The following is a 27,860-nucleotide window of genomic DNA, read 5'->3' on the forward strand; positions in this document are numbered from 1 at the left end:
AATATGACTATAACCCCCATCACCCATAGGAATGCAGGCATGTACTGCAGTACATGGGTGGGTTCTTATGGATGAGGGGGGTTATAGTCATATGTAAAATAAACACTGTCCAGGGACTGTTCTGTAATTGGCATGTGTCTATATTAAATATGAGTATAAACCCCCTCATCCATAGGAATCCACCCATGTACTGCAGTATATAGGTGGATTACTATGGATGAGGGGGATTATAGTCATATTTAATATAGACACATGCCAATTACAGAACAGTGTTTATTTTAAATATGACTACAGCCCCCACATCCATAGAAATCCACCCATATACTGCTGTACATGGGTGGATTCCTATGGATGAGGGGGGTCATGTTTGGCACACATTTTATTTTTCATTGGGGTACCGTATATTGCCCCTGAGCTGTCCTCACCAAGGGACTTAGGCAGCAATCTACGGTACCAGGACAGGGGAGAGCTCATATGACGGAAGAAATGTATGGAGCCGATTGGTGGAGGCGGGGACGGGGGAGGAGCAGGACGCGCTCACCACCAATCAGCTGGATGGCCAGGCAGCACGGAGGAGAAGGGGATCCTCCTGCTGCTTCGGCTGTGGTGAGTGAAGGACGCGCGGGCTGGCGGCAGTACAGCGCATACAGAGAAGCCGCCAGCCTGCCCAACGATAGTGCATGCAGTTCATGAATGGAAGCAGGGGCTGCCGGCATCATTTAGCATTTAGTGAAGCCGCCAGCCCACCCAACTGTCAGTTGCTGCTTAGTGCCGCGATGTATGCACGGGCTGGAGGCTTCACTAAAGGCTAACTTCTACTGCCAGCCTGCACTAACTCCCACCAGCCCACAGTTTCATGGCAGCTCAGAAGTTGTTAGTGAGAGCTCCTGAGCTACCGCAGCCTGCACATTTGGTGTCACCTTTCATTTATAAGACACACGGGAATATGTCATCAGAAAATTACCTATTATTTAAATAACGTATTTATGTTAAATATATTTTTAATTTTTTTTTGCTATTTTTAATTCTCCATGTCACATCTATACTTAAACAAAAACTATAAAATCTTGCAGGTTATGGCTATGAAGCCTAATAATAGAAGCCACTTCTTGTTTTGTACAGATAACTTTACTGTAGTTATCTGCTTATCATTACAGACAGGATTAAAATGACAGATGGCACCTCTGCGTATAGATAACACATGGTCCACCAATGACAATAGGTGATTGTCAAAACTCTTTATTTATTATTTTCTTGTACAATGACCTCTGCACAGAGCATGCCTAGAAAACTCTCCCTCAGAAGTCAATGAGGACCCTTCTTGTCCATTGGGTCTATGGCTCATGTGGCTGTTAAGAAGAGCTCAGGCAGGATGGCAGAAAAATCTGCAATTGGAAAATAAAAACAGATAAGAAAAAAAGGATATATGTTACTATCTGGTTTTAACTAGCAGAAAAAAATTGTTGACACATTCCCTTTAAACAGTACGTGCAGTACTTACTACTAGTGTATTGCAAAAAACGGCAGTCAGACTATCATGTCTATCCTGCCCCTTAGACTTTAATACATGAGGGTCCATTGTTTGATTCCCATCTGTCATAGTAACCCATTGCAACCCTAACAAAAAGTAAAAAGAGAGGCTAAGGCTCCTTTCACATCACCGGATTCTGCAGATAACTGAGACCTAACTGAGCGTAACGGAGCCTAAAGACCCCATAGACTATAATGAGGTCCATTCGGTGTCCGCTCAAAAATCATGTTCTGAGCGGACACCGAACGGACCCCATTATAGTCTATGGGGTCTTTAGGCTCCGTTACGCTCAGTTATCTGCAGAATCCGTCCTTTCCGTTCTCCTTAATGGAGTCGGACAATGGAAAGGAAAAACGGTGGAAAGGAGAAACAGTGATGTGAAAGGAGCCTTTAAATGATAAACGATGTCTGGTAATTGACTGTAAAAATTGATTTAGCCACAAGTAAATTGTTAGTTTTAAGTGCTCACTCTTCTTTATCCCTAGGCAAATCGCTTCCCTATGCTTTGTGCTGACCAATTTTACACAAGCAGATATTAAGAATTAAAGGCTATGTCTTCTTTCATGACCTATTTTGTGTATGGTCCCAATATTTCAAAAATATCAGTGAAACTTGGCAAATTTTCTAAAAGGGATTAGATCGGCGAGGGTCCGCCACCCCCGCCAATCAGCTGTTTGAAGAGAAGGCCATGCACCATGTGAACGCTGCCTTTTCTTCATTTTTAACTGCTTGCTGTCGACATCACAACAGCAATCAGGTGTAATTACTAGTGATGAGCGCAATTGCTATATTCGAATTTACGATATTTCACGAATATTTGGTCAAATATTCGGCATATAATCGTGAATTCGAGGTTATTTTCTTGATTGTGAAAAATCGGCAATGCAATATTCACTTAATGCACTCGAAATACAGGCGTGGGTCACTTTTTGCTACATTTTCCAAGCTGCTAGAAGTTTCCAGAGACTGGAGAAAATGGTTGTCACGGCAGAACATTAAAAATGGCTTTATATGCAGTTAGAGTGCTCCAATATATTCGCGATTGCGCTAATCAGCACTAATGATGCGAATATTTTGGAGCAATATGTGAAACGTCACATTTTTGCATGTCTGCATGTATGTATGGACAGAAGAGACCTATCACACTACCTAACACTGCACTGCAACAGCTGCACTATATCAGGATATAACCTACACTGACTATCTCCCACTAACTATCTGTATTATATATATAAGCTAACTATCTATCTAATGTAATGAGTGGAAAGCACAGAGCACAGCAATGACACTGCTCTCTCTCAGAACTTCATAAAACTGTAGAAAATGGCTGCTGGGGAGGTTCTTATATAGTAAGGGGTAGGCAACTTTCCTATTGGTTGCTAGGGATGTTGCTAAGCTCAGACAAAGACATTGCAGCCTTCTCATTGGCCCACAAGCAAGAAGGGAGGTTACTGATTAAAAAAAAAAATCTAGAATATTCAAAATTACAAATATATATCACTATAGTCTAAATATTCGCGAATTCTCGAAGTGCCGATATTCGTGATTAATATTCGCCATTCGAATATTCACGCCCAACAACAGTAATTACAAGCCGTCCCATTCATTTCTATGAGAAGGTTCATTCCTATACATTTGAATAGGAAGGAGCCGTCCCATAGAAGTAAATGGGACGGCTTGTAATTACACCTGCTTGCCGCTGTGATGTTGATAGCGAGCAAGTAAGCAATGAAGGGAAGGCAGCTTTCGCATGGATGCTGATCGGCGGGGGTGCCGGATTAAAATTTCAAGGGGTATGATATTTTTTTTTCCGAAGCACTGTCTGATTCTGCAATCAAATTTTAAAAGTTATGTAGAAGTTGGAAAGGGATGTGAGTGTTGTGCAAACAAATAGTTTTATACTCCAATAAAATAACACATATGAAATTCAACATGCAAGAATAATCTAAGGCCAACTGAAATATTAGCAGTTTTATATGGAGCATATAAGCAAATAACAGCACCATATCAATAAAGAAGATCTTGAGGAAGGTCTGTGTGCTGAAACACCCTGTTTGGTGATGTGCACTAAATAAAGCAGTGAATACTTAATGTGGATCCTGTTTGGAGATAGCAGGCCACAATTTAATCTGGTACATACATTACTTGGATGTATATTGTATATACACTCACCTAAAGAATTATTAGGAACACCTGTTCTATTTCTCATTAATGCGATTATCTAGTCAACCAATCACATGGCAGTTGCTTCAATGCATGTAGGGTTGTGGTCCTGGTCAAGGCAATCTTCTGAACTCCAAACTGAATGTCAGAATGGGAAAGAAAGGTGATTTAAGCAATTTTGAGCGTGGCATGCTTGTTGGTGCCAGACGGGCCGGTCTGAGTATTTCACAATCTGCTCAGTTACTGGGATTTTCACACACAATCATTTCTAGGGTTTACAAAGAATGGTGTGAAAAGGGAAAAACATCCAGTATGCGGCAGTCCTGTGGGCGAAAATGCCTTGTTGATGCTAGAGGTCAGAGGAGAATCGGCCGACTGATTCAAGCTGATAGAAGAGCAACGTTGACTGAAATAACCACTCGTTACAACCGAGGTATGCAGCAAAGCATTTGTGAAGCCACAACACGCACAACCTTGAGGCAGATGGGCTACAACAGCAGAAGACTCCAACGGGTACCACTCATCTCCACTACAAATAGGAAAAAGAGGCTACAATTTGCACAAGCTCACCAAAATTGGACTGTTGAAGACTGGAAAAATGTTGCCTGGTCTGATGAGTCTCGATTTCTGTTGAGACATTCAAATGGTAGAGTCCGAATTTGGCGTAAACAGAATGAGAACATGTATCCATCATGCCTTGTTACCACTGTGCAGGCAGGTGGTGGTGTAATGGTGTGGGGGATGTGTTCTGGGCACACTTTAGGCCCCTTAGTGCCAATTGGCCATCGTTTAAATGCCACAGGCTACCTGAGCATTGTTTCTGACCATGTCCATCCCTTCATGACCACCATGTACCCATCCTCTGATGGCTACTTCCAGCAGGATAATGCACCATGTCACAAAGCTCGAATCATTTCAAATTGGTTTCTTGAACATGACAATGAGTTCACTGTACTAAAATGGCCCCCACAGTTACCAGATCGAAACCCAATAGAGCATCTTTGGGATGTGGTGGAATGGGAGCTTCGTGCCCTGGACGTGCATCCCTCAAATGTCCATCAACTGCAAGATGCTATTCTATCAATATGGGCCAACATTTCTAAAGAATGCTATCAGCACCTTGTTGAATCAATGCCACATAGAATTAAGGCAGTTCTGAAGGCAAAAGGGGGTCCAACGCCGTATTAGTATGGTGTTCCTAATAATTCTTTAGGTGAGTGTATATATATATATTTAATATACTACAATAAATTAACACATATACAGGTGCTTAAAGCATACCTGAGTTTGAATAACTGCTATAACCATGTTATAATGGAAAATAATAAAGTGAAGTTCGGGTCCCCATTGACTTAAATGGGGTCTGGGTTTGTGGTGAAGTTCGGGTACCGAACCCGAACTTTGGCCTGAAGTTTGGCCGAACCCGGCAAACCCGAACTTTCACGGGTTCGCCCAACTCTAAATATGGGCAATCACAATACATTAGTAAGTGGCTTGTATCAACTTCCTGTATGTAATAAATGCTATTTGCTGAAGTGAGACAACCCATTTAAGGTAAAGATGTCTTCTGCAATGTATAAAATACACAGCAGCTTAATGAATATAACTGAAAAATCTAGTGCATTCATATTTATTATAAAAGTGAAAATAGAAAATGAAGAAATATTATGTTCTTCTGTTAGTAAAACAAGAGTTTGCAGCTCATAAACAGATTTACAGGCAGAAGGTCTAACATAGATGACTAATTGTGCTCAGAGCCATCACTTAAATGTTCAAGAGTTACAATGCTAACAAATATGATTATAATGTATTACATCAAGGGGGCAGCGAAGGTACGAGCTCATAAATGTGTTACAACACTGTGACTAATGCCTGACACTGTGCGCTGGAGATCTGCAACCTAAGCACATTCCCAGTGTAATGAAATGTGCACTCTCAACTGATTGTCAAATTAACCTACAAAAAGTTTGTAAGAACTCTGCGCTCATGACAGCACTTACAATACGATGCAATACGAAGCTCTATTATTAAAAATTAGAGCGAACGCTCTGCATTTTGTTTATAACACAAGCAGTGGTAATGAGTGGAGGTGGCTGCCAAGCTTTACTCACAGACTACTCATTACAGCTATGGTTTGCTTAAAGAACATCTTTCACCAGTTTATTTTAATTATAATAATCCATGTTACTATATATTCTCTTGGGAGTGTTCAATTAATTGAATGCTCTACCTTATTTTAGCATTTCAATGCAAATTTTTATGGAAAATTTTATGGGGAAGGGGCGACAAGTCCAATTAATATGCATGCACTGCAAGTTTTTCATATGTGCCAGCGCTGAAATAACAGTAATTGTCCACCAGTCATCAACCAGTGCCTTCATTGTGACAGTCAGAGTGCCCCAGTTTAAAGGGGTTTTCTAGTCTGCATCAAAATCTTTTAAAATCATCATTTATGAAAGTAGCTGTAATTTAGTAGTGTATATGTTATACCTTTATTACTCCTATCTTCTTGTCACAACCAGACAGCTGAGAAGCTCTGACAGAAGCCTTTCAGAACCTCCTCCTTGAGTTTTCTTTGTTTTGAATTTCAGTTCCTCATCTCGTTAGCCTCTCTCAGCTGTCATGTAGGTGGACTGATTGCATCCCTTTAAATTCCTCCCCATAATGCATTAGTGTGCAGCTTATACAACTTCCTGGAGTGTGTGTGCATGCTGATCCTATTTTCCAGCCTTCTACAAGATAAGTGCTGTACATTTGTTTGTGATTTTCTGTTTGCTGGATCCCAGGTGAGCCTGGCTCCCTCCGTGTCTAGTGTAGGGAGCCGGTGGTCGTGTCCCCTCACTATTGTAGGGTGTTCAGGTGGTATATAGTCGAGGTACGTGGATATGCGATCATCCACCATTGGGATTTTCGCATAGGCTGAGCAGACAGGGAGAGAGCCAGGTCTGATGCAGGGGTCTCCCTTTTGTTCCTTAGTTTTGGATCCAGTGAGTCATATATTAATTTTGCATTGTCTTGTTTCCTGTACACCTTCCGTGACATTATAAGCCGCCAAAACCGTCTCAAGCATGGATCCGGTTTCACTTTTGACTGAACGTTTCCAGGGTCTTTCATTGGAGGTAGCTGATCTCCGTAAGACTCTTTCTCAGTTTCTAGTGACCGGTTCAGGTTGCGTTCATGGACTTTGTTCTGAGCCTAAGATCTCGCTCCCGGATACGTTCTCCGGGGTAGTGAGAATTTTGTGCGTTTCAGAGAGGCTTGCAAACTCCATTTTTGCCTTCTTCCCCATTCCTCTGGTGATGAGGAACGGAGGGTGGGGATCATTATATCGCTGCTCAGGGGTAACGCTCAGTCGTTGGCCTTTTCGCTGCCGGTGGGGGCACGGCCCCTCCGTTCAGTGGATGATTTCTTTTTAGCCCTGGGTCAGATATATGATGATCCGGATCGTGTTGCTTTGGCTGAGTCTAGACTACGTCTGTTATGCCAGGGTAAACAATCCGCAGAGATATACTGCTCAGAATTTCGGAGATGGGCAGCTGATACTGGTTGGAATGATGCTGCACTCCGAAGTCAATTTTGCCATGGTCTTTTAGAGGGATTAAAAGATGCATTTGCATTTCATGAGAGGCCTATCTCCTTGGACTGTGCTATGTCTCAGGCCGTTCATATTGACAGGCGTCTTAGAGAGAGAGGAGAGATCTCTCCTTCCTGTCATACTCAGTCCCAGGACAGTGCAGCGGTCTCATTCTATGCGCAGGGGTCTCAGTCGCTGTCAGCCCCTTCTGAGCAGGAGCCCATGCAGCTGGGGTTGATTGCCTCTGACAATAGAAGATTCAGCCCGCATGGGAAGGTTTGTTTTTGTTGTGGAGGTATAAATCATTTGGCAAATGTTTGTCCCTCTAGGAGATTCAGGCAGTTCTCTGGGAGCAATAAAGAAGCAAAAAGGAAAAAATCTTTTAAAAATGTTCCATCTGTTACTATTGGCAGGGTTGAGGCTGAAATTGAAGGTTTTCTGTTTGCTTGTAGTTCCCGTTTTGTCCTGCCTGCCAGGGTGGCGCTAGAGAGCAAGACAATTTTTTGTGAGATTTTTGTAGATAGTGGAGCAGCTGTCAATCTCATTGATAATCATTTTGCGATAACTCATGGTTTCCAGGTGTGCACTTTGGGAAAGGAAAATTCCTGTTTTTGCTATTTATTCTGCTCCACTTTCTCAGAAATCATTAAAGGGCATAGTTCAATTTAATTGTAAGTGATGCTCATGTTGAGTATGTGTCATGTTTCGTCCTTAGCAGATTACCTACTCCTCTTGTGTTGGGGCTACCCTGGCTCACTAAACATAACCCCACCATTGATTGGCAAGCGAGGCAAATAAATGGTTGGAGTAACTTTTGCAGAGAGAATTGCCTCACGACATCTGTTTCTGAGGTTTCTGCTAAGACTGTACCATCTTTTCTCTCTGAATTTTCGGATGTCTTCTCTGAGAGTGGAGTTCAGGATTTGCCCCCGCACAGGGAGTACGATTGCCCTATTAACCCCTTAGGGACACAGCCTTTTTACACCTTAGGACCAGGCCATTTTTTGCAAATCTGACCAGTGTCACTTTAAGTGCTGATAACTTTAAAATGCTTTGACTTATCCAGGCCGTTCTGAGATTGTTTTTTCGTCACATATTGTACTTCATGACACTGGTAAAATGAAGTCAAAAAAATTATTTTTTTTGCACAAAATAATACCTAATTTACAAAAAAATCTCAAAAATTTGCTAATTTCAAAGTTTCAGTTTCTCTACTTCTGTAATACATAGTAATACCCCCAAAAATTGTGATGATTTTACATTCCCCATATGTCTACTTCATGTTTGTAGCATTTTGGGAATGATATTTTATTTTTTGGGGATGTTACAAGGCTTAGAAGTTTAGAAGCAAATTTTGAAAATTTACAGAAATCTTCAAAATCCCACTTTTTATGGACCAGTTCAGGTTTGAAGTCATATTGTGAGGCTTAGATAATAGAAAACTCCCAAAAATGACCCCATCTAAGAAACTACACCCCTCAAGGTATTCAAAACTGATTTTACATACGTCGTTAACCCTTTAGGTGTTGCACAAGAGTTATTGGCAAATGGGGATGAAATTTGAAAATTTCATTTTTTTGCCTTATTTTCCATTTTAACCCATTTTTTCCACTAGCAAAGCAAGGGTTAACAGCCAAACAAGACTGTATCTTTATTGCCCTGACTCTGCCGTTTACAGAAACACCCCATATGTGGCCGTAAACTACTGTACGGCCACACAGCGGGGCGTAGAGTGAAAGGTGCGCCGTTTGGTTTTTGGAAGGCAGGTTTTGCTGGACTGGTTTTTTGACACCATGTCCCATTTGAAGCCCCCCTGATGCACCCCTAGAGTAGAAACTCCATAAAAGTGACCCCATCTAAGAAACTACACCCCTCAAGGTATTCAAAACTGATTTTACATACATTTTTAACCCTTTAGGTGTTGCACAAGATTTAATGGAAAATAGAGATACAATTTCCAAATTTCACTTTTTTGGCAGATTTTCCATTTTAATATTTTTTTTCCAGTTACAAAGAAAGGGTTAACAGCCAAACAAAACTCATTATTCATGGCCCTTATTCTGTAGTTTACAGAAACACCCCATATGTGGTCGTAAACCACTGTACGGGCACACGGCAGGGCGCAGAAGGAAAGGAATGCCATATGGTTTTTGGAAGGCAGATTTTGCTGGACTGGTTTTTTGACACCATGTCCCATTTGAAGCCCCCCTGATGCACCCCTAGAGTAGAAACTCTAAAAAAGTGACCCCATTTTAGAAACTACGGGATAGGGTGGCAGTTTTGTTGGTACTAGTTTAGGGTACATATGATTTTTGGTTGCTCTATATTACACTTTTTGTGCGGCAAGGTAACAAGAAATACCTTTTTGGCACAGTTTTTTTTTTGTTATTTACAACATTCATCTGACAGGTTAGATCATGTGGTAATTTTATAGAGCAGGTTGTCACGGACGCGGCGATACATAATATGTATACAATTTTTTTTATTTATGTAAGTTTTACACAATGATTTCATTTTTAAAACAAAAAAAGTTTTAGTGTCTACATAGTCTAAGAGCCATAGTTGTTTCAGTTTTTGGGCGATTACCTTGAATAGGGTCTCATTTTTTGCGGGATGAGATGACGGTTTGATTGGCACTATTTTGGGGTGCATATGATTTTTTGATCGCTTGCTATTGCACTTTTTGTGATGTAAGATGACAAAAATTTGCTTTTTTTACACCGTTTTTATTTTTATTTTTTTACGGTGGTCACCTGAGGGGTTAGGTCATGTGATATTTTTATAGAGCCGGTCCATACGGACGCGGCAATACCTAATATGTATACTTTTTTTTTATTTATGTAAGTTTTACACAATGATTTCATTTTTGAAACAAAAAAAATGATGTTTTAGTGTTTTCATAGTCTAAGAGCCATAGTTTTTTCAGTTTTTGGGCGATTATCTTAAGTAGGGTCTCATTTTTTGCGGGATGAGATGACGGTTTGATTGTTACAATTTTGGCGTACATGCGACTTTTTTGATCACTTTTATTACCTTTTTTTGGGAAGTAAGGTGGGCAAAATTTCTATTTCATCATAGTTTTTAATTTTTTATTTTTATGGCGTTCACTGTTCGAGTAAAGTAACATGACCGTTTTATAGATCAGGTCGTTACGGACGCGGCGATACCAAACATGTGTAGGGAATTTTATTTTTTTCATTTTTAATCAGTGATAAATATGTTTTTTGATTTTTACTTTTTTTTCACTTTTTTTAACTTTTTTTTTGACCCAGACCCATTTGGTTCTTGAAGATCCAGTGGGTCTGATGTCGGTATAATACAGTACTGTACTCTATATAGGGTACTGCACTGTATTTTACTTACACTGAACAGATCTATGCTTTCAGCACAGATCTGTTCAGCACCATGGACAGCAGGACGCCTGAGCAGGCGTCCTGTTGCCATGGGAACCTTCCCCGTCTGCCACAACTTCGCAGACGGGGAAGGGTAAGGACTGGGGTGTTGGGGGGCTGTCTGGGGGCTCTCTCCCTCTCCCATCGGGGGGGCTGCAAAGGCACAGCAGCCCCCCGATCGGAGAGGGAGGGAGCTCCCTGCGCTGTTAACCTTTTCCATCCAGCGGTCCGTACGGACCGCTGTATGGAAAGGGTTAAACGGCTTACATCGCATCAACGATGTCAGCCGTTTATACCAGGGTGCCAGCAATGTGCTGGCACCCTGGTATACCCACTGTACACCAACGATTACGCAATGGGAGGCGGGCGGGGGATCGCGATCCCGCCTGCCGCACCGCCCGCCTCCCGCACCGCCCGCAACCCTCCCCCTGCACCACCCGCCCACATAATATCATTTAGGGGTGCAGGGGGAGGAATAACATATATATTCTGGGCATTGTAAAGTTTCTGATCCCCGCGGTCAGGGACCGCTGGGATCAGAAACGGCAAAAAGCGCATCAAACCGCAGGTCTGAATTGACCTGCGGTTTGTTGCGATCGCCGACATGGGGGGGTCACGGGACCCCCCCGCGCATTTAGCCTAGGTGCCTGCTCAATGATGTGTGCAGGCACCTTGTTCCGATCACTGCTAGCCGGGCGGCAGTGATCGGAACAACACATGACGTACCGGTACGTCATGTGTCCTTAAGTACCAGGGCATCATGACGTACCGGTACGTCATGTGTCCTGAAGAGGTTAATCTCATCCCAGGCACCAAGCTGCCTAAATCTCGTTTATACAACCTCTCCCAACCTGAAAGGGTCGCTATGCGTGCTTATATCTCTGAGAGTCTGAGAAAAGGACACATACGACCCTCGAAGTCACCTGTTGCCGCTGGTTTTTTCTTTGTTAAGAAAAAAGATGGTTCTTTAAGACCTTGTCTGGATTTCAGGTTGCTGAACAGTATCACTATTCGTGACCCTTATCTGCTTCCTCTGATCCTGGACTTGTTTAACCAGATTGTTGGGGCTAAAGTATTTTCCAAGTTAGATCTAAGAGGGGCATACAACCTGGTCAGGGTCAGAGAAGGAGACGAATGGAAGACGGCCTTCAATACCCCTGAGGGTATAGTGTCCCCTCACTATTGTAGGGTGTTCAGGTGGTATATAGTCGAGGTACGTGGATATGCGATCATCCACCATTGGGATTTTCGCATTGGCTGAGCAGACAGGGAGAGAGCCAGGTCTGATGCAGGGGTCTCCCTTTTGTTCCTTAGTTTTGGATCCAGTGAGTCATATATTCATTTTGCATTGTCTTGTTTCCTGTACACCTTCCGTGACACTTCTGTTCTGGGCTGTGGTCACATGACCATGTCCAGTCAACTCTTCCTTATTTCCTGTTATGTGCATAGTGATGGCAATAATAGGGGAGTGTTTATGTAACTAGCTTGGTGGGAGTATCTATAAATTGGAAGGTGTTAGGGGCAGTGCTGGAGATGGGGCCATCAGCGTTTAATGTACTGCTGTTGCAGGCCACATCCTGCACTCTCCTTCCCGCTTGCCCCTTAGGTTGGAAAAGCTCACTCTTGTTCTCTTAAAGAGCCTCTGTCACCATGATCAACCCTATTAAAGCATATCGTCTGATAGGGCTCATCGTGCTGATAAAAACTATGCCTTTCTTTCGTCTGTATGCTAAACAGCTGCAGAGATATCTGTGTTTTTAACCATATGCAAATGAGCACATTGGAGCACCAGGAGACAGAACTGAATCCTTTGAGCACTGCTCTGTAACACCCCCTGTGCTCTGAACACTCCCCCTCCCCTTGATTGACAGGGATAAACATCAGAATGCTGAGGGCAGTGCTGTGTCCTAGCATCTACATGTCACATACTGTACACTATGTACTATAGCTTCACCACACTGAGATCTGCTCAGAAAGATAATATACATATAACTGCTTTATTCTTAGGCACAATATATGATTATAAAGACACCAGTAATATGTGTTAGATTCTAACTATAAAAAAAAACTTTTCCACGTGGAAAGGGTATAGCTCAATAATAAGTGCTTTATTTTGCATGTAGAGATCCCAGGTTTTTTCTTCAGATATTTTTTTTCTTCCGCATTTAACCCATAATAAAAGTATATACCCTTATCATATTAATAAATATGTTTTTAGATTTTAAAAGCATATATATATATATATATATATATATATATATAGATTGTGTGTGTATATATATATATATATATATATATATATATATATATATATAGATATACAGTATATTGGTGGTTTCTTTATACTCATATATTGTGCCTGTGAATAAACCAGTAATAGGTTATGGGTTTCTAAGCAAAAAACACTATTCTCAATTAGTGATGAGCTGCATAGGCGATATTCGCTTTAGCAAATTTTTCACATAATATTCGCAATAAATTTGTGAATTCAAGAATTCGTGATCTCCAGTAATTATTTTCTCAAATTGGCACTAATGATGCACATATTTTTTGCGCAATATATGCAACTTCACACTTTATCAGGTCTGAGTGGATATTACTGATTGGTGCAAGTATTGTTGTGACATCACAGCACTATGTCTGTAGCATGTATGTATGGACAGCAGAACTAACTAACACCCTGCACTGGAACCTATCAGCTACACTATATCACTATCTAACCTACACTGACTATCAACCACTATCTGTATTATACAGTATATATAAGTTAACTAAGTATCTAATGTAATTGAATAAGGAATAGGATCCAGATGAAAGCAGAAATCACAGCAATGTTACTGCAACTTTCCCATTGGTTGCTAGGGATGTTGCTAAGCTCAGACAAAGCTATTGCAGCCTTCTCATTGGCCCACAAGCAAGAAGGGAGGTTACTGATTAAAAAAAAAAAAACTAGAATATTCACGATTACGAATATATAGCACTATATTCTACATTTTCGCGAATTCTCGAAGTGGTGATATTCACGATAAAAATTTGCAATTTGAATTTTCACAATCAACACTATTCTCAATATAGTAAGGCCTTTTATTGCTATTATATGATTATATATTATTTATTATAGTATAGCTTTTTTATGATAAGTTAAATGAAAGAGAAAAATTAACAGAAAAATGTTTAAGTTTCTCCTGGGGCTTGAACATAGAGATACATGTTTTTTTTCCATATTTAGAAGCTAACTCATATTGCTAGTGTTTTTATTATCATATATTCTGCCTATGAATAAAGTAGAAATATGTATATTAGTTTTCTAAGCATATTTCAGTGTAGTAAAGCTATAGTACATAGAGTATGTGTATATGTACATGCTAGGAGACAGCTTTAGGATAGATCTCTGCCCTCAGCCTGCTTATGTCTAGCCCTGTCAATCAAGTGGAGAAGGGAGTGTACAGAGCACAGGGGGGGTTACAAAGGAGTGCTCAAAGGATTCAGCCCTGCCTCCTGGTGCTCGAACTTCTCATCTGCAGCAGTTTAGCAAACATACAAAAGAAAGGTACTGTTTTAATCAGTATGAGCCCTACCAGGCAGTATGCCTGGTTTAAAAGGGTTGATCGTAGTGACAGAGCCTGAACTTTAGATTTATTGTTAGCTAGTTTATCCAGTAAAGATGTGCTATTCAGACTACCCATGTGTTGAAACTTTGCCTGTTTACCACATTGATCCTTAGCTTCCTACCTAGACCTCCAACCCTTTTCATGTATGCACATAAAAAAACTGCCTGCCCTGACCTCTGCCTGTTTCCAGACTATGAGTATTGCCTGTCCATTCGGTGCTTCACAGCAGTGTCTCTGACCCCTGTGGGTCAGCTGCCAACTACAATGGAACTATTCAAAGCAACCTGGTGGTTTCCTGCAGTTTCCAGTTCCCTATGCCGGGGTTAAAAGATGAGTACCAGAGAACCAGGTTAATGCCCTTAGGGATAGCCCATAGCCAAACTGGTTAGTTGGCACAGTAAGTCCACACCCAGTGCCCATTACAGTTGTGCAGTGAGGTCATAGGATGGAAATAATGGACATGGTGACGTAACATTATGAGAATAATTCACATAGTGATGTCACTATACTCAAAACTGTGATAATAATTGCTGCCACTTGCCAGATGTGACTGCAACCTCTGTAGCGTCTATGACGCCATCCTGACTGTAATGCGTCTTTTCCAAATACATCAGCAATGCAGCATGTGATGGAACCTGCCACCATTTATATCTGTATGATCTGTAATGCTTTTATTTATTTGAATGCATCAAGTAAATAAAAGCATTTCAACTGAAGTTCATTTGCTGTGATCTTTAAACAATTGTACACCGGGGTGGGACCCTTTACACAGCAACACCAATACGGAGTGCGACAAAGCTCTTACAATTGTATGATCTGTAATACAGCAGTGTGTCTGAGAGCTTTATCAGTCTTATGGGTTAAAACGACTCCTTCCTTCTTAAATTACCTATAAAATGGTTGTAGGTGGCAACATAAAAGACATGAATATTATTAAATTAATGAGCTCAGAACTTTGAACCTTTTAATCATTTATAGACTGTATATTTCTTCATGTTTTCTTTTTTCAATACAGGCTTCCAACTTGATACACACAGCCGAATACTATGACTAATTTATGACGAGGCATATGCATATTAGGCTGCTTTCACATCTGTGGCTGGGTGTTCTGGCCGGCAGAAGACAATGTCGGGAATTGGCCGAACAAAAACTTGGTGTGAAGAGGTTTTTGTCCTGCTGATTTTCTACATATTTGATATCTGCTGGACCCTATTACAGTCAATGGAAGGTGGTAGTATCAATGCGGTGTAAAATTAGCCTTACATCCAGTAGTCCGTGTCCCTAATGTGCCTGATGTTCTACTGTGTGCCAGAAAAGTGAACTGATCCAACCCCTTTGTCTCATAGATGAGGGTCTTGAACACGATACCCCCGTCCATGAATACAAAATTCCCCAATAATAATAATTATTTTCTTCATCATTGGGATGCAGTTAACAAATTGTAATAGTAGTGCTTAGCCGAGTTTGCGGTAATGATTAAATGTTAAATCAGTCAATCCCTTTTAAGTTCTGATCTCAGGTACAGTACTGTGTTGTAGGCTACTGTCAGTCTATAGGAATGGTTTACAGTAAGTGCAAAAACTAGGGTTGTCGCCTATGGATTTGGAAAAGTGTTTATGGATATAGAGCTATATACAGTCATGTGAAAAAATTAGGACACCCTTTGAAAGCATGTGGTTTTTTGTAACATTTTTAATAAAAGGTTATTTCATCTCCGTTTCAACAATACAGAGAGATTAAAGTAATCCGACTAAACAAAGAAAACTGAAGAAAAGTCTTTTCAAGATCTTCTGTAAATGTCATTCTACAAAAATGCCTATTCTAACTGAGGAAAAAGATAGGACACCCTTGCCCCTAATAGCGAGTGTTACCTCCTTTGGCTGAAATAACTGCAGTGAGACGGTTCTTGTAGCCATCTACCAGTCTTCGACATTGGTCTGAGGAAATTTTACCCCACTCCTCAATGCAGAACTTTTTCAGCTGTGAGATGTTTGAGGGGTTTCTTGCACGTACAGCCCTTTTCAAGTCACCCCACAGCATCTCAATGGGATTCAAATCTGGACTTTGACTTGGCCATTCCAGGACTCTCCATTTCTTCTTTTTCAGCCAATCTTTGGTTGATTTACTAGTATGTTTTGGGTCATTGTCATGTTGCATGGTCCAGTTCCGCTTCAGCTTTAATTTTCTAACTGATGGTCTCACATGTTCTTCAAGCACCTTCTGATACACAGTAGAATTCATCGTGGATTCTATGATGGTGAGCTGACCAGGTCCTGCTGCAGCAAAGCAGCCCCAAACCATGACACTTCCACCTCCATGCTTCACAGTTGGTATGAGGTTCTTTTCTTGGAATGCTGTGTTTGGTTTACGCCAAACATGTCCTCTGCTGTTGTGTCCAAATAATTCAATTTTGGACTCATCTGTCCAAAGAACATTATTCCAGAAGTCCTGGTCTTTGTCAACTTTATCTCTGGCAAATGTCAGTCTGGCCTCGATGTTTCTCTTGGAAAGCAAAGGTTTCCTCCTTGCACACCTCCCATGCAAGTTGAACTTGTACAGTCTCTTTCTGATTGTAGAGGCATGTACTTCTACATCAACAGTAGCCAGAGCCTGCTGTAGTTCTCGAGATGACACTTTAGGGTTTTTGGAGACCTCTTTTAGCATCTTGCGGTCTGCTCTTGGGGTGAACTTGCTGGGGCGACCAGTCCTGGGCATGTTGGCAGTTGTTTTGAAAGCCCTCCACTTGTAGACTATCTTCCGGACAGTGGAATGGCTGATTTCAAAATCTTTTGAGATCTTTTTAAATCCCTTCCCAGACTCATAGGCTGCTACAATCTTTTTTCTGAAGTCCTCTGACAGCTCTTTTGCTCTCACCATGGTGCTCACTCTCACTTCAACAGTCAGGAGCACACCAAACTAAATGTCTGAGGTTTAAATAGGGCAAGCCTCATTCAACATGCAGAGTAACGATCTACTAATTATGTGCACCTGGTGTGATATACCTGTGTGAGATCTGAGCCAATTTAAGAGGGAATACATGTGAGGGTGTCCTATCTTTTTCCTCAGTTAGAATAGGCATTTTTGTAGAATGACATTTACAGAAGATCTTGAAAAGACTTTTCTTCAGTTTTCTTTGTTTAGTTGGATTACTTTAATCTCTCTGTATTGTTGAAACGGAGATGAAATAACCTTTTATTAAAAATGTTACAAAAAACCACATGCTTTCAAAGGGTGTCCTAATTTTTTCACATGACTGTATTTTGGGTGCAGTTGACCTTTAAGAATGGGGATGCAGGAGTAACGCTTTGCTCAGTTTGATTATTTGTAGAATTTTTATTTTTGAATAAATACAAAAATGTATTAAATAATTTAAAAGACAATATTAGTGTGGTAAGATCCTGACACATCGGGAACAGTGTGGATGTGTGCAGCATGTGAAGAACCTTCTATTTTATGCAACATATATTTACATTTCAAGAAGAAATAAAATAAAGCTGCCACATACGGGAAGCGCGGCTCCTCCACTGTAATGATAATGTTATAGGAACCGATTTAATCAGAATATGTAGATTTGTGAAATGTGTGACAACTATCTTCAAAGACCTCATCAAACAAGAGGCAGCAGGGCTATATTGGCTCCATGCTGTGATCTAAACAGTTATTTCTGGAAGTGCTAAAATGGCCTGTTAATTTCCGCATGCCATGTAATCTATCAGACTCCAGCTGATGAGCGAAAATCACAGAACTCTATATACAGGCAATTTGGGAAACATGAATATTGAACAAAACTTAAATATTAAATCAGTGCTTAAAATCTTGGTAACATATAGTATATAAACTTTCAAGGAATGAAGCTTTTCATTTAAGCAGTCTATCTATCTATCCATCTATCTATCATTATTATTTATATGAAAGCGCCACTAATTCCATACAATTCTAATCCATTCCAATATAACAAGCATGGTGTGTGGCAAGAATTGCATAGTACCGTGTTAGCCAGAAAAAAACGACGTGACGTTGAATACTTTTGTGTTAATACAAAAGTATTAAGGAGTGATACCTTTTATAGGCTAACCAGAAAAAAATATATAGAAAGTTTCAGGGTACAAAGGCTCCTTCTTCAGGCAAGATTTTTTGTAATCTTGCCTGAACAAGGAAACCTTTGTGCTCTGAAAGTGTGCAATATGTTTTTTTCTGGTTAGCCTATAAATGTATAATTCCCTTAATAATTTTGTATTTCTTAAGTATTGAAACCATTATCAGACTGGTTCAGAGGGGGAGAGGACCCTTCCCACAAAGAGCTTACAATCTACAAGGGAAAAGTGAGGAAAAAGCTGTTCATCTGCTTGTGCGGTGCCAGCATACACCTATTTATTGCAGGTGGAAGAATGGATTTTCAGGTTGCTTTTGAAGGTATGGATATAGGCGGAGAAACTGATGTCCTGGAGTAGGAAGTTCCAGAGTGAGGAGATGTCGCGGTGCGGTTCACTGACTGTTGTTCCGTGTAGGCTGGCTGCATGCCTCCTCATGTACTGCCTGCAGGCCTGTGTATGCTGGTATATATGCTTGGGACTGAGTGCTGGAGGCAGTATTGTGTGTGAATTGTGGCCTGTGTTTGTGGCTTCTGTGTCTGTACCTCTGTGGTTCCTGTCACCAATGCCCTGCAGGCTGGCTGTATGCGCTTCGTGTACTGGCTGTTCCCATGTATGCTGGTTCTGTGATGAGTGCTGGCTGCGGCCTTGTGTGTGAACAGAGTTTTCGTATGGATGCAGTGTGCTGTTCTGTCACTCGTTGCTGTATAGTCTGGCTGCCTGTAACCTTGTACTGGCTACAGTTATTCCTGTGCATGCTGGTTGTCGTTTGGGGCATGCTGGCTGCAGCATTCTGTGACTGTGTAAACTGATACTTGTATTGTATGTGCAACGTCCGACAACGGAAAAGGGTCCCTTTAAAAAATATTAATGATGCCAGTTGCAGTGAAGCAACAATGGGACAGAGTCCCTTTAAGAAATGGTGTTGGTGGTGGTACCCAGGTGTAGGAATGGCCGAGTGGTATATGGTGGCCTAAAATGTCCCTTTATGTTGTATAAGAGTGTCACGGTGCTTCTACCTGGATATGGCTGGACCCCAGGCTTTGGCTCCGAAGCAAACAAATAGGGTTGAATGGTTGAGGAATTTGAAGAAATAATTGAGTTAAAGGGAACCTGTCACCGGGATTTTGTGTATAGAGCCGAGGACATGGGTTGCTAGATGGCCGCTAGCACATCCGCAATACCCAGTCCCCATAGCTCGGTGTGCTTTTATTGTGTAAAAAAAAACGATTTTATACATATGCAAATTACCCTGAGATGAGTCCTGTATGTGAGATGAGTCAGGGACAGGACTCATCTTAGGGTAATTTGCATATGTATATGTATAAATCGGGTTTTCTCACAATAAACGCACACAGAGCTATGGGGACTGGGTATTGCGGATGTGCTAGCGGCGATCTAGCAACCCATGTCCTCAGCTCTATACACAAAATCCCGGTGACAGGTTCCCTTTAAGACCTTATGATGACGTTAAATAGCAGCTTTACTTTGCATAAACATTTCTCCAAACGAATTACAGACTTTATCTTGGTTCCAACAGGCTTTAGCAATAAAACTGTGGCAGGCAAACTCCTCCCTGCTACATCTGTCGCTCTCTGGCTCTGCTGTGCTGACAGGCTTAAATAGAATCTCTGATTCTGAAGGATGCTGCAACTTCTCTCTGTAGTCTGACTCTAGCTTAATCCAGGGAACTTTCTTCCTGGCCTCTGAGGCTCCAAGCTGTGGCCTCTATATCCAGCAGAGCTGAAGGTGCTGGCTCCTTTTGCTTGGCTGGGACACGTCCAGCAAGGACGTGCACCTGCTGCACACCCTTCCCCTAGCTGGGGGTGTACTACACTGCTCCTAGAAACTAGTCCCCTCCCCACCTTAGAGGGAGAGTTAGAATGTAAAGAAGGGTTCCATTCTCTGTAACTGTAGCACTGCCATGTTTGCTTCCACATACTGGTGAACCAGGTAAATTACACTTGAACCTAACAGTTTCAAACATAGGAATGCACATTGTGAAGGCACTGCAATCAATACACAGATGACATGATATTAGCCCATTAGAGATAATAACAGGGTGCAGAAGTGGTAATGTCACTCTGGGGAGTTACATATGTTCTTTGGTTTTTGTTACTCCTGGTTCTGATGGGATTAACATCCCCTGTTCTATTCCTGGGTGTGGCTTATCAGGTGCCGTTGTTATGCAGCTATTTCTACCTATGAGCTGTGGGGCATGTGGTCAGTATATCTTGTGTCTTGCTGGGTGTAGCAACTTTTTTTCCATCTGCCCTTCTATGTGGCGTCGCCTGGTAAAGCATTGATGTTATTGCTTGATGTTATTACTGTCCTGTGTCTTGATCCACTCTGTTCCATGTTTAGCCTAGCAGTGCTCTAATTGCATCTGATAGCTTGGCAGTGCCTACTGATTTTGATCCAATCTGTTCCATGTCTTGCCTGCAGTGCCTTTCTTCTTCTGTTCCTGTCCTGTGTATGTCCTGCCTTCGGGAGAGGGCTCCTGGGTCCTCCGGAGGGAGGATCTCTAGTCTGTGTGCATCTCTGCCTGACACTGCCATGCTTCCTTTACACATGGGGTCCACGCATCTGCTTCTGTGCTAGTTCCCGTTTGTCTTGTTGTCTGATCCATGTCCTGAGATTGTTTGGGTTCCAGTCCTGTTGTCTGTGGTTTCTTGAAGGTAGCGGCCAAGTGTACCGGGACCTTCCTGGAGGTGGGACCAGTGAGCCCTCGGCCCAGTTCATCCCCACCACCAGGGGCTCTGTGAAGAACGGGGCTCACTGGCTCTCCGCCCTCTGTGTTTTGCCTCTGGTCTGCCAGTGCACTTGGTTCTGTGGTAGTGCTACCACTATTGCCTAACCTGTATATCATTACTGTCATGTTCTTTTATTACACATGTAATAAGGTATTTTGTTGGTCCTTGGTTTGTATTCTGCTCGTGTCCTGTTTGCAAGACGTCCCGGAGGTCTGCCCGGACCTCTGGAATGTGACAGGAGATGCATGTGATACATTTTGTAGATCACTGTGTGAGGAACAGAGAAGAGGAGAACAAAGGAGGAGGTCTTGTGAGGATCGTAGACATATAGGAAAAGCAGGTCAAAGATATAAGGAGAGGATAGATTGTGGATGGCTTTATATGTAGATGTTAGTATCTTGAACTGAAATTGCTGGGCGATGGGGAGTCTGTGAAGGGAATGGCAGAGGAGAAATCAGGGGAGAGGTCAGTTAACCGGGCAACATAGTTGAGAATAGATTGAGGGAGTGTGAGAGTGCTAGATGGGATGCCACAGAGGAGGATGTTGCAGTAGTCCAGAGGGGAGATGACGAGGGCATGAACTAGCATTTTAGTTGACACATAGGTGAGCAAGAAGTGAATACAAGAGGTGATCTTAAGTTAAAAGAGGTGGTGGAGGTGAGGGTTTGGATGGGTCGCTTGAAGGACAGGGCAGGATGAAATGTTATCAATAAGCAGTGAACCTTTTAGACTAGAGAAAGCATGGTGCTCTTAACTATAGGTCTGGAATCCCGTGCTCAGTGACGTATGATGTCACCACGCCAGCCGATATGATGGTGTCATCATGTGCCGCGCAAACTTTCACACTGGATCTTAAAGCAAGATGGCCACGGAGGCCTCTTACCACTCAAATGGATGAGGTAAGTATTATTTACTTATTTATTTATTTTTATCAACCCTTGAAAGGCCTTAATATTAATCTCAGATGCTGCGTTCAGCAATGAGAGCGGCATCTGAGGAGTTCAATGACGCGGAGTGGGGGTTAGGAGACTACGGGGTGGCGCACTGGGGTGACCGTTCCCTGTCATTGTACACGCGATTTACAGAGAAATGCGCTTTGTGACAAAGTAATTAGTCACAAAGCTATTTATTTATTTTTTATTTAGCGAAGCAGCAGAATTGAATTTTTGAGAACTTCTCTCATCTCTAGTGGTCTCCAAAAGCACTAAGCCTTTTATAGATAGAGGAGGCTACAAGCACCACCAGAAACCAGGCTAATTTCTCTATGAAGTTTACTTTACTCAATATAAATATATCTGACAGCTTTTGACATTTTTACTGTGCTTCAAATGACACAAGTGAAGCATAGATAGCAAGTTCAAAGGCTTGTCCCAGCACTGCTTAAGAAAGCATTGTGGAAGACTTGGGATGATGACTGCAGGTACTTGGGAAAATATAATAAGAAAGATAAAATAAAAGCTTGGCTCTAGTGCTCGGGGTCATGGACAGGTTGTGCTGGCCAACAGGAAATGTAGCATACCACACTTATGTCTGCATGTCTCACTATGACTACATAGAAATATGCAGATGCTACATTAAGGTAAACAATAAGAAACATGTGTAGATGCAATCCTAATTATTAAAGGGTTTCTACTACTTCGTTTTCACATAATTAGCTTTCAGACAGTAGCAATCCGCTAGTGTCTGCTCTACCAAACAATCCTAATATAATAGATTTTGGGGCAGCCGTTTCGCTAAAAAAAGAACTTATATTGATATGCTAGTGACCCTCTAGGTGCTATGGGGGCGTCATTAGCACCTAGAGGATCGGTCTACCTTCACAAAATGCCGCCGCCCCGTGCGTCCCTCCAGCCCGCCCATCTCCTCCGGAATGCGATCAAGCGGACGAATTCTCGCGCATGCGCCGTGCACGTCTGTATTCGGCGCATGCGCAGTGAATGTCCGACCGCTTCCCTGTTCAGACATCTCCACTGCGCCTGTTCCTCGGAACACTATGACGTCATCGGCGCAGGCGCAGTGGAGATGTCTGAGCAGGGAAGCGGTCGGACATTCACTGCGCATGCGCCGAATACAGACGTGCACGGCGCATGCGCGAGAATTCGTCCGCTTGATCGCATTCCGGAGGAGATGGGCGGGCTGGAGGGACGCACGGGGCGGCGGCATTTTGTGAAGGTAGACCGATCCTCTAGGTGCTAATGACGCCCCCATAGCACCTAGAGCAGGGATGGCCAACCTGTGGCTCTCCAGCTGTTGCAAAACTACAACTCCCAGCATGCCCAGACAGCCTACAGCTATTAGCCTACAGCAAGGCATGAAGGGAATTGTAGTTTTACAACAGCTAGAGAGCCGCAGGTTGGCCAGCCCTGACCTAGAGGGTATATTAGCATATCAATATAAGTTCTTTTTTTTATCGAAACGGCTGCCCCAAAATCTATTATATTAGGATTGTTTGGCAGAGCAGACACTAGCGGATTGCTAGTGTCTGATACCTAATTATGTGAAATCAAAGTGGTAGAAACCCTTTAAATCCTCATTCATTGTAAATTAGGTTTATTGGATACAAATGCCATGCACCACATTTATTAAATGTCTTAGATGCTAATTGTATGTACCTTGCTTAACAGGGGGCATTGCTTAGCGGGAAATGGGTGTTGCCTAATGTTCAAAACCAAGTAGCCAACCAATAGTTGGTTTAAAATTATGGATCAGGCGGAACCACTGCAACTTTATAATGTCTAGTCTAAGGGGGTAACATAGAACTTTTCGGTTTCATTTTTAGAATTTTTTTAGCTAGATTTTTTAGCCAGAGTTATCATGTTGCAAAAAAGTCACAGGTGTGCTCCAGTCTGGTGGAGTAAAAGCTGATGGAATGTTTCTAGTAAACATGATTAGGCTTTAGACAGAAAAATCACCATGTATTTTGTGTGACAATGTTTACATTTATTGCCAAGAAATGGCTTGCATAGTGATAGATGACACCCTGAGTTTACGCTGTCTAAATATCAGATAGGATAGGTAAATCTGTGTTATGCTCAGTCCCATCATTAAGCATATACACAGTGTATAGATTTTGACTGGAGTGTCTCTCTTTGGCACTCCGGTGAGGATCGTGGCCTGTCCCTAGACCAATGACTTCATGTTCATTGGTCACATGGCCTACTTGATGCTCAGTCCCATTCAAGTGAATTCATCTGCGCTGTAATACCAAGCAAAGCTGCTGTACAATATACAGCCCTATGATTGGTGCACGGTGAGGAGGATGCAGTGCTCACCGGAACACCGCAGCTTTTTTGTGGGGGCGCCGGGAGTCAGACCCCAACATCTCAGATATTGATGATCTATCCTGTGGATAGGCCACCAGTACTGAACTTTTTTAGATTGGTTAGCCTAAAATCATTTTTGATCCTTTTCAAAATAAATATTTGACTAGCTAACGTTCTAATGTGTAAAACATAAATGCAGACTCTTTTTCAATAATTTACGTTTTCCTAATATAAAACTTAGTAAAATATCCACTTCACTGAATTGTAATAACTTCCCCTGGTACCGATGCTCTAGTTCTACAGCTGCGGCTGAATAGGTTAAAGTGTTTTAGCCTGCTGAATGTAATATGATAGTATAGTATAAGACAGAGAAGTAATAAGATGAAGCAGACAGCATGACACTATTCATAATCTAAATGTGAAAATGCATTTTGTTTCTTAATACGGTTCTACATTCAGCGTAAATTGCATTTACTTGTCTTTAATTATGGCTGAGTGACTGCATAGATGTTAACTGTAACTTAAATCATGCTTGGTATGGCAATATTAAGAGGTCTCAGAGCTTGAGGGTAATAGGGCATCTTCTTTTCAGAAAGCTACAGTAAAAACCAATCAGCCTTACCATAAAAACCACCCACCTAGTAGTGTGTAGGTCCTCCTCATGTCACCCACCGAAGCATAGACTCTAAAAAAAATGCTAAAGGTGTTCTGTGGTATCTAGTACCAAGATACTTTAAAGGGGCTATCTTAAATAGTGATGACCTATCCTTAGGACAGAGAAAATGAATTTTATGATAATCACAAGTGGATTGTTAGTGACATATGGGGAGCGTACTATGCTGAAACACTAGAAAGCAAGGGGCATATGTTCTTCTTGCCCCTGCACAGATGCTTGGTAACATTAAGATTTGGGGAGCTTGGAGGCTGTCAGCACCTTGATCTGTTTGTCATGTTCCTCAAACTATTCATGAACAATTCTTGTAGTGTTACAGGGCACATTATAGTGCTGAAAAAGGCCACTGCCATGGAAGGGGGAACTTGCACTGTGAGTTGCCCCACCGTCTGTCACTCCTTCCACTCCCATCCTCCTTTCTACCAAGCACCCTCCCCCGCCAGACTGCTACACTAGTACACCCTACAGGTTCTTTTGAAGGGTACTGGAATATGACAGGCAGAGAAGTGTGAATTCTTTATAGCACAAAAGGGAACTTTACTGTATAAGCAAACTGCAGAGGAGAGTGCCCTACTAGCAAACATTAACATTTATGTCTCTTAAAAGCATAGGGGCACACAACTTGCTGGTTACACATCTGTAACTGAGAGACATATCAAGCATGATTATATTCATATAAAAGCACAGTCCTTTAACTATTTACAGTTCATATATAGCAGTCCCAAAGGGGACCTCCCTGCTAAAAAGTGATGACAGGGCTTCTAGCCCCCAGCTGTCTAGCTATGGTCTCCATGCACTCACAGTTGCACCTGCCTGGGGCATTACTCATCAGCTGCTCTCATGTGGCTAAGGGCTGCTGTATGGACCAGGACATTTGCTTCTCCTTAGCCTAGCAATACTAAATCTTACTGCTTCTCTCTTGAGGCATCAGCTCTTCTTACTCGGCATTCTAGGTTAGAATTGTGGCCATTCTATACAGGAGCCATTCAACCCCCTGGAACCATCTTTTCACTGTATCTGTCTGTGGCCATTGTTTTGAGTCACCTAAGCTGTGGTGTCCAGTACGTCACATCCCTAGCCAGGGACTTAGTCTTAGTTAGATAAAAAATATACTAACAAACAAAAAGGCAAATAATCCAGAACATATCTTCCAGATGGGAAAGATGTTTAGCCCTATCCTTAAATTCTTTTCTAAAAAGTTAGTTATTTTCTTGGAATGAACTCTAATACAATAATGCAAATATAAAATAGTTCTCATAACTTGCCAGATACTTGGTTTGGAGTTCAGAGTTTGAATGTGAATAGGTTAGATCTACTGTAAGGATAGTTGCTTTGTAACCTAATAGTTAGAGTTGCACTTTATGGAGTCTATGTTCTTTGTATAATATATTATAATGTCATGTAATAAAGTAAATGACCAAATAGGCAATAAATATTTAGATTAAGATCTTTAACATTCACTGTACATTCACAAATCAATAGTATGGGCGATTATAAGAAACTTTCTCATATATCTTATCAGAGAAATATGCTCTTTTCTCCATCTAGCAGCGCACTCCTCTTCACTCCTTGACTTTCCATAGTCTTGCAAGAGCAACATGTCTGTGTCTCTCTGCACTTCCTTCCCCCTGCTCTCTACATAGACTTGTATGGGCAGCATGTCCATGTGTGTTTCTTACTATATTTCCTCCCTTCTCCTCCCCATCCCCTCTCCACAGACTTCTATGGGCAACATACAATTAATCCTTCAGTGAGCTGGCAGTCCATCTCATCTCTTAAAACTTGAGTTAGCAGAGGATATTGGTTTAGGAAGAGGGAGAAAGAGTATTGGTTCCCTGATAACATATATTAAAATGTTTCTTATAGTTAGCTGTACTATTGATTTGTGCAAGCTTTTGGTGGAAACTTTTTTTAAAAATAATTTTCCTTGGTGGAAGCGCCTGTATCAGATACTACTACGCTTATTAAAATTTGACACTGCCATTAGTAGACTCCCATAAACCCATGAATCTAGTTAATTTTAGAAACGCATCAATATTGTTTGGGAGAACAAGATACAAATGCAGTTCCCATGCAGTATGCTCAACTACCACACATTCAGAGCCTGAAATGATTGCATCATCCCTCAAAATGTCTTTTCAGTGTAGTCAACCATATCAGAATTACAATGTGCATCCCTGCTGACAAGTAAAAGTAATGCTGAGGTTTTATTTTCTAGTGATTTTAAGTTTTTCTGCAGGTGATAGACAAAAACACATTACAATTTAACTTGCTGTACTGTACCTTGTATTAAGCCTTATACACATGGGCCTATTACAGTATATCTATGCATTAGTACAGAATTGCATGACTGGCTAAACCAGTTTCCTGGCATAGATTCTAATAAACAAATGTGCCATGTCCATTATGGTCACCAGTGCACCACTCTTTTGGGGATTTAAACCATCAAAAAGTTAGCAAATTTTGCTAAACAATGGCATACGACAGACTTTGAGCTAGTTTCCTGCTGTACAGTTGTTGATAAATTCCCCCTTGGTCTATATTGAGTGGTAACCACTGCAGTCATGTTCCTCATGACTTGGCACTCTAATTTGTACATACTGGTCTACACTGCCATTGTAAATATGCCATACTGTGTCTTGGACTAATAACTTTTCAGATATCCTCTTAAAGTCCATCTAGCAATCCTTTTGGGAGAATGTCCAATATTGGGACTCATTTTTTATCATACATACTAGAGATTAAACCTCAATTTTTTTTTAAATAAGAATCTGATTAGTTAGAAAAGACATTCCTGAGTTCAGGAGAA

The 27,860-nt window shown here is 41.6% G+C and overlaps 1 protein-coding gene across 1 annotated transcript in view; it reads right to left on the bottom strand.

The window, feature by feature from the left end:
• The window catches only part of SNTG2 (syntrophin gamma 2), a 450,805-nt gene that overhangs the window by 38,079 nt on the left and 384,866 nt on the right, over positions 1-27,860 (bottom strand). The window lies entirely within an intron of this gene.

This window comes from Bufo gargarizans, chromosome 4, assembly GCF_014858855.1.
Source record: "Bufo gargarizans isolate SCDJY-AF-19 chromosome 4, ASM1485885v1, whole genome shotgun sequence".
In the NCBI taxonomy this organism is placed as follows: Eukaryota; Metazoa; Chordata; class Amphibia; order Anura; family Bufonidae; genus Bufo; species Bufo gargarizans.